Source organism: Aegilops tauschii, chromosome 2 (genome assembly GCF_002575655.3).
Source record: "Aegilops tauschii subsp. strangulata cultivar AL8/78 chromosome 2, Aet v6.0, whole genome shotgun sequence".
Lineage (NCBI taxonomy): Eukaryota > Viridiplantae > Streptophyta > Magnoliopsida > Poales > Poaceae > Aegilops > Aegilops tauschii.
In genome coordinates, this window is record NC_053036.3 from 47,718,280 (window position 1) to 47,726,924 (window position 8,645).

Here is an 8,645-nt window from a genome sequence, read left to right on the forward strand (position 1 = left end):
CGCAGCGCTTCCAGCAGATTATCTGGTGCCCCTCGTTGGACAGGGGTCACCGGTGGAATACACATACCCCCTTCTTTCGAAGGAAGCTGCATGTCGGATCCCAGATCCGTCTCGATCTCTGGAATCGAGTCCGGTTGAGGGCCGAATTGAGTGCGGCCCTCATCCCCAGTCCCCATGAGAGTTGACTCCCCCTGGTGTTCGGCGACGGGGCTTCACCTTCTGGTGCCCCTCCCCGGCCCGGGAAGGTCCGTTGGGAGAGGACCTCGTCGTCTCCCTTGGCCTTGGGAGAGTATGCGCCCGGTGGCGTCTCGCTGGCCATCTCCTTCGTGTCCAACGAACCCTCTGATGAGGATCGCTGGGAGCTGTTGTGGGCCAGACTGTAATAGCATGATTGATCATGTCAATATGACAAGGAGGAGAGGTTAGATCTATGGGCATGTATGAGTCTTAGCACTTACGATGCGGCCCGAGGCCTAGTGCGGGGGCGTCGCTCCGGACTGCTGTCAATGTCCCACGCGGTGTTGACCGCAAGGGTGCCTTTCCCCTTCTTGGGCGTTCCCGCCTCCAGATTCGTGGAAGCCGCCCTCTTCTTCTTTCCCTCCTCAGGGGAGGGTTGTTCTCCTCCTCCTCCTCTTCCTCGTCGTCATTCTCAGGGACGGAGGAATGGGTCTCTTCATCTTCTAACGTCACGTCCGAAGCGCCCTTGCAACGGGGGCCACTTTTGGCCCCTTGGCCTTCTTCTCCGGCGCCTTATAGGGTGCCCGCACCAGCATCTTCGCTAAACGCAGGATGACTGGTTCTTCTGGCAGCGGAGCCGGACACTGGATCCGCTTCGCCCTCTCCATCCAGTCCTGAAGAGGCAATGATAAAAGCTCAGACATCATCCTCGAAAACAGGCAAGTAGGGGATGCGTTAAAAATGACGTACCTCGCTGGCGAGGTGGTTAATGTCATGCCCGCGGTCTGAATCTGTGGCTGGTGGTTTCTCGTTGACCTTAAAGAGCAACTTCCAGGCACCTTCATGAGTGGTCTCGAAGAGCCTTTTCAGGGTGTGGTGCTTCTTCAGGTTGAACTTCCATAGAGGGGGGATTCGGCTTTGGCACGGAAGAATCCGGCGAACTAGCATCACCTGGATTATATCGAAAAGTTTGACATCCTTGTCCACCATGCTTTGAACGCGCATCTGCAACGCTATCAGCTCGTCTGGCGAACACCAGTTCGGGCTCTTCTCGACCCAGGAGGTGAGCCGCATTGGGGCACCGGGGTTGAATTTGGCAGCTGCGGCCTAGTTGGTGCCGCGGGGTTCTGTAATCACTACAAAAAAATACACTTTCGTGATGATACGTGTTTGTCACAGTAGGTCACGTTTTTTGTCATGCATGTACATCCATGACAATTTTATGATAGAATCAGGATAGTCATACCTGTGCTGTCGTAGAAGTGTTCCATGACATTACCAAAATTATCATCACGGAAGTGTCCACTTCCATGACGATAAATCGCGTGTCACAGAAGTGCTTTCGTCAAGGGTGACCGACACGTGGCATCCATCGTAACGGAACGACGTTAAGCTATCGGGTCGGGTTTTGAATCCGATAACCCGTTAACAGCCCCGACCAATTGGGATTTTCCACGTGTAAAATCATCATTGGCTGGAGGAAACACGTGTTGGCTCATCGTTGGGACAGATGTCATCCACTCATTGGACAGAAGGCGCCTATGATACGTCGGCACGTGGCACGGCCCAACAGAGGCCCATTCCTATGAAAAGGCCGGCCTGTTTGACTTGGTCAAAAGGTGGCGGGCCGGCCCATGGAAAGCCTGTTAACGGCCTGTTCGCATATAGCCCATTTACAGCCCGCTAACCCAAGGCCCGTTACGCCCTATCCGAATTAGGCCTAGTAGCGTCATCTGGGCCATCCAATATGATTCCAGCCCGTTTTCACTTCTGGCCCATGTATGGCCCATGACGTCTTTCGGCCCATATGAGGCCCTTCGTAACTCTTGGCACATTAACGGCCCGCGGTGAAACTGGCCCGTAATGAACAGTGTATCACTTTACACCCATTAACGACCCGTGGTGAAACTGGCCCGTAATGAACAGTGTATCAATTTATACCCATTAACGGCCCATTATTCCGTTGGGCCGTTTCCAGCCCATGTTATCTTTCGGCCTTCTAAGAGCCCATTTATTCTTGGGCTCATTTCCAGCATTCGTGTACTTACGGCCCGTTACTGTCATTTTCTGCTTGTGGGCCAAATTCAGCCCGTGGTGACAGTCGGCCCGTTTGTGGTCCGTTAATACGTTGGGCCGTTTTCATAGCGTCATCAAATACAGCCTATTAACGATGGCCCATTATGGTCGGCCCACGAACAGACGATTCCAACTCTAGCCCGTTTACGACCATAATGCGGCCTGTTATTGGCCCATGTTTGGCCAATCGATCATACGGCCCGTATAAGGCCCATTGATGATACGGACCGCAGCAGGCCCATTGTTTCTACGGCCCGTAGAAGGCCCACTGTTTCTACGGCCCGTAGAAGGCCCACTGTTTCTACGGCCCGTAGAAGGCCCACTGGTTCTACGACTTGTAGGAGGCCCAGTGTCACTACAGTAAATATTAGCCCATGGTTATTGTGGCCTAGTTTAAAAAAATAAGTTATTGCAGCCACTAGCAAACCGCGGAAAAAGAACTGCAATGACTACAAGCAAACAAATAAACAAGACAACAAGGAAATAAATAAGCAAGCAACTTACGCTAGGCTATCACGGCTATCACACATATTACATCCACTGGGCATCAAAGTTCGCCACCAGTGCAAATAAACGCGCCGATAAAAGAATATACAAAATTAAGAGCACTTCAGAAGGCACTAGGCCTGGCCAGGTCGGGCCCCCCAAATAGCCAAAGAAGCTGAGTAGACCTCAGTTGTGTCAACGATAGATGCATCAACACTAGATGTATGGCATGATGGTGCGCACAACAGTCCTCTGACATCTTCATTGCATCTTTGACTACAAGTCGGAGCTGAGCTGAAGCAAGCCTTTCCGCTTTAAGTTGAGACTGAATAATTCGAACTGATTGAGGCAGCGACTGCACAGAGGTTGTCTCACACCTGCTGGTGAGTAGCTTCAACTCACTGTCTTCATCAAGACAGGACCTTGGGGTCATCTCGCTATCCTCAAGATGGTTTGGCTCACTATCTTCCCTAAAGTTCTGCCTGGCGTAAGAGATACGACTCTGAAAGAGAAACAAGGAGACACATAACACGTTTCACAATTATATAAGCAAATAACTGGATCTGTTCTGCATAAGGAACATGTTTTTACAACTACAATTGGAAACTGGTAGTTGTTGCAAACATCCAATCAGATGTAAACAGCAAAGCAAACAGCAGTGGAGGAAATGATGCCTATCCAAATCTATACTAGAACAAAGTTTGAAGGCTTGAGAAGGATGAACTTACATTACATGTTAACACGGGATGGACAAAGCCCTTCTCCATGTTGATGGAAGGATAATTCAATAAATTCCCCAAAGAAAATTCTTTATAAGCGTTGCCATTATTCTACATTTTGCAAAGAGTAAATATAGATCAAATAATATTGGCAGAAACAGAGGATAATGAAGCTCAGGTGCAGACTGATGATACATAATCAAATAGCAATTAATTAAGTACAGCGTTACAAGGCAAAAGGGAGAGAGGTACTGACAAGAGCAATGCAGAGCCCAATATTGTTTTGAGATCGTATGATCCTTTGAGCAAGGAGATTCATCTGAAATTAGTTTTCATACTAGAGAGAAGGTAAGGCACAAGCAGAAATTTAGGAGTTCAAATTTTGAATTGATATCATAGACAGTACCTGACGGTGGGCTCCCAGCAGTTCTAATAGGGGTTTGGCCACTGGAGTAGGGGTAAAGTGTGGTACAGTTGGGCCTATGTTTTCTGTGGCTGCTGATCTATCTGATTTAACAGGTATCACTACCTTTTCCAAATACGTAGTTTGTACTCCTTGAGGATCTGCACTCACCCTGTTCCTTTTGGACATCTATTACGAAAGAACAACATTTGACTGGAAAAACATAGTGTGACGACACATGGAATAGGTACAGAAAATGGATAGGTATGGCATATACTCATATATGATGCTTAAACTAAGCAGATGGTGTAACAAAGTAGAAGTAATGCAAGAGGTCAGATGCAAAATATGTGCGACCAATACAACTTTGCAAAGTTAGAGCAAGCACCTTGATGGGTGTATAAGATAGGCCATCCTCCACCATGCCAAGTTTGTTAGCCAGTGGACTGTTCCGCAATATTCCTCTCGTGCGCCCATTCTCATATTCATTTTGATAATGTTCAATATCTGACATGCATGAAAACATAAAAACAAGTGAGATTTTCTTTGTAATGCATAAGTGATTCTAATCCAATACTGCCTCCCTGTAAACCCCTTTGTGCTATCTCTGCAGTTCTTTTAAGAGATGCCATGCATGCTGTAATTTGTTGTGTGCATTAATATAATGTGGCCTACTACTCAAAATATGAGAGCTCCAGAAGTGATGACACTTCGCAGATGACAGCTTCAACATATAGTAAAGAAGAACAAGTCGACCTGACCTGACAGATTCAAAATATACTAAGGGAGAAGAACTCGACCTGACCAGTCGACCGCAAGAGAAGAGTATCATCTTAAAGAAGAGCAGAAGAGCAAGCAGATTGAAGATATTACAAGTCTTTCAATACAATGTCGGTTGGCCACCCATGATGAACCAGAGCGCACAGAGAAATACTATTCTTTCTGGTCTCTCCATATGTGGCTCGCATGCATTTCGAAACTAAAGTAGGAACATTTAGCTAACCAATTAAACATCTCTCAGTTTTACTAATATCAGCAATAATATCAGATATGAATGTGTACAACTAAGCTTGTTTAGCTCGATGGGTGGAGCAGTGCTATTACGACATGAACCACGTAGGCTGATTGTGGTCATCATAAAATGGGGGAACCATAAGCATGATGAGTACAGTGTTGACCGTGGCAGTTGGATGGCAGATCTGAAGCTGCAAACCGCGCAAAGGGTAGTTAGCAACCGATGTTTGCTTTGAAATAACAACTAAGATTTGGTATGGACAAGAAAGTACGGTCAACAAGTGACAAAGAAATGCAATTATGCTGTCTCTCTATATGTCACGACATGCATTTGGAAACTCAAGTGGGACCTTTAGCTAACCAATTAAATGTGTCGGTTAACTAATATCAGTATCATATCACAATCATATTTTAACAACTAAGCTTTCGAATTCTGATTGTTGTGTTGTTTAGCTTGAAGGGTGGAGTAATGCTAGTACGACAGAAAGCACCTACGCAGATCATAGTAGAGTAGATAAAAGGGGAAAACCCTAAGCATCAAGAGAAAAACCAGGAAAGTGGAACTAGCTGGACCAGTGGGTGGCGCACATGCTTTTTGAAACGAATATAGGAACATTAGGTGACCAATTAAACGTTCTCTATTTTAGTGATATGAGCATCATATCAGATTCGTATTTCAACACGTAAGCTTTGGGTTGAGGTCTTGAGGAGCAGTGCTAGCACGACATGAAGCACCTACGATGATGGTAGTGAATATAAAGGGGGGAAACCATAAGCTTTACGAGTATAGTGCCCGTGCCATGGCGGATCTGAATGTGCAAACTGGACAAAGCTACTTCGCAACCAATGTTTGCTTTCAACTAGCCACTACAATTTGGTACGGATAAGAAAAGTACAGTAAACAAATTACGACCTATTTTCCGGGTGAGATCAATAACTTAAGCACATATGGGAGAGTACCACCTCTCTTGCGACGCCGTGTAGGCCTATGCTGATACGTTGAGGGTGCTGCGGGTGCGATGGCTGTCGGCGGCGGGGAAGAAGACTTTAGACGGCAGACGACCGGGTCGGGGGATATATTCTGTTGTCGTCGACGAGGCGGTCGTAGGAGCGGCAACGGCAAGGTGGACGACGGCGCCGATGAAGCGAGAGGAGGCGATGAAAGGATCCTGGTCCAGCGCCATGGATGAGAGACGTCCATCTCTTGCAGTGGACGACGGGGTAGGGGTAGCGGCTCCGGCAAGGTGGAGGATGGGGTGGCGGACGGAGGAGGCTGGCCGCATTGCAGAGGTTGTCGTGCCGCCGACGGTGTATGAATGGGGAAATGGAGGGGAGGGGGGATCTCAAACTTTGGGACGCGCTTCTCTGAAATGTGGGAAAGTTACGAACTTATCCCCCGTTTAAAATTTTGGACATCGCGTCGGTTGGGGATAGGACAGTAATCTCGCATCTCCCAAATATTTGCCGGTAACTATTTTGGGCGAGGAGAGGGTGTTTTGCCGCCCACGGTGTATGAACGGGGCTGACAGGTAGGGCGGTTGTGTCACGTCTGAGGGAAGTTACACATATGCCCCTATTTAAAATATTAGCCTACATCGATTTCGGACGAGGAGAGTTTGTTTTGCCGCCCACCATGTATGAATGAGGAAATGGAGGAAGAGACACATGTCTTTCGGACGAGCTTGAATCAAATGTGTTTTGCCGCCCACGATTGGGCCCACCGTGTCTGAATGGGCTCAGAGGCCGTCGTGTCACGTCTGATTGAAGTTACTAGTCTACCCCTATCGACAGCAGTGTAAATCCAGTCGATAAGGATGTCAAGTGTCAGGGGTAGACAATAATTTCCATCTCGCAAACACTTGCTTCGGGCAGCCCACAAATTATAGTGGGTGTTTAGCCGCTTCGTTCAAAACTTGGGAGAATTAGCATTCACGTTTGCCCTGGGCCCTGGCAAACTAAATTTAAATCCAATTTGTATTCAATTATGAATATCCATAGATAATTCTAAATTTTGTTATTTATTTCTTCAAAACCACAACAAAGATTTATTCCACCTTTATATATGATTATGATTTAGAAATGCCGTGATCTTCGAATTTAGTAGGTTGGATACACTCTGAGTCAAACAGTTATTTCATCCAATACAATATGCTCACATGAAAAACAGTTCACCTTATGTCAATCATACAAGTACTGAGGATTACCTCGCCTAAAAAATTCGGATCATTACAACACATGAACAACATAGGGGGTCTTGCAACATAATCCATTCAGAGACATGAAACAACATGCAAGTACAATAATCTAATGGCAATTTCAACTGGTATCTAAAGAAGAACCGAGATTACCTTGGGCTTCAGATAGCAGAAACAGCAGGACCTCCTTCGTCTTCAAATGCAACATTCTTACTTCCTCCAATTCTTGGGTTGCTTGCATAATGCGTGCCGCTAATTCCGTAATTTCTAGCCTCAAGATAAAGATTACCTCATTCATGGCAGCCACACCATCTCTTTCTGCCTCTAGTAGAGCCTCAAGCACTATAATATCTGTGCTCAGACTGCTCTCCGGCGGTGTTGCCTCTGAACTGCTACCATCTGGTAACATGGATGGCGCACTGCTTCCACAAATAGATTCTGGGGTTGTACATTGTGTCCTAGTGTGAACGGCATCCTGAAAGGTTTCCGCTGGACATAAGTAAGAGATAGTTATCGTATGATCCAGGCAGTAAGCTTACATGGTAAACGACAGACGAATTATTACCAAGCATGGCAAGCTATATTTAAATGGTTCAAAGCAGCATCAGCCGAAAAGAAATTAAAATGGTAAGATGAAACTAGGGATGTAAGTGGCAAATAAACGACATCCGCCAGTCCCATCTAGTTAGTTTTTGCTACCTCCCTAGTTCATTTTCCTCAAAAAACAAAAACTCTTTTGAACTATCATACCACTAGTGGACTTTAATCGGGATTAAACGGGACCCAGTTGACATCCCTAGTTGAAAGGGAGAGTACCACCGCTATATTTAAGTTGCCAAGGCATCTAAGCAGTTGAAATAATGTGAGAAAGCACTTAACAGTGTGGCCTCATATAAACTACGAAGACGGTCTTGTGATGAAGTTGAGAGGAAAAGTTAAGGACTCAAATGAAATAGGCATGCATTTCTTTACGATAGTACAACAGACACTGTTGACATATTGGCCAACTCAGGTATAGCGTAACAACAAACAAGCATTCGAATCAAGCAATACAGCAAAGCAGACAACTGAACTATTTGTAATTCAGTAGGATTACAGGTTGAGGGCTCAAGCCAAGAAAGCAGCCCACTCGCATTACATATCACATGTACTAAAACACACTAGCTTATCATATGTTGATGTGAAGCCTCGCTGCTGTTGCAATGTTCTTTGAAGATATCGTCTGCATCCCATGGTTGCAAATCTAGTTGTTGTAGTTTATTCTGCACCCTCTATTTAGGTAAAATTAATTTTAATCGCATGCACTGGTCCGAATTGATCATCAATGGTTCATCTAAACTAATGAAAGAAGGGTGTGTGCATACACGACAATATATCCGCTTCCCTCTATTTTTATGCTTGTTCGAGGTGCCAGCCCCAAAAGAACAAATATTTTGCTTGATGGGGTTGGCAGCTCCATAATTAATAGAAGCATCAAATTAGTCACGCAACTTGGGAAGATCAAGAACACACAAACAAGTAATGAACAGAGGCTTGGAGCAGTGATGTAATAGCTAGCATCAGAAAATGTAGGGT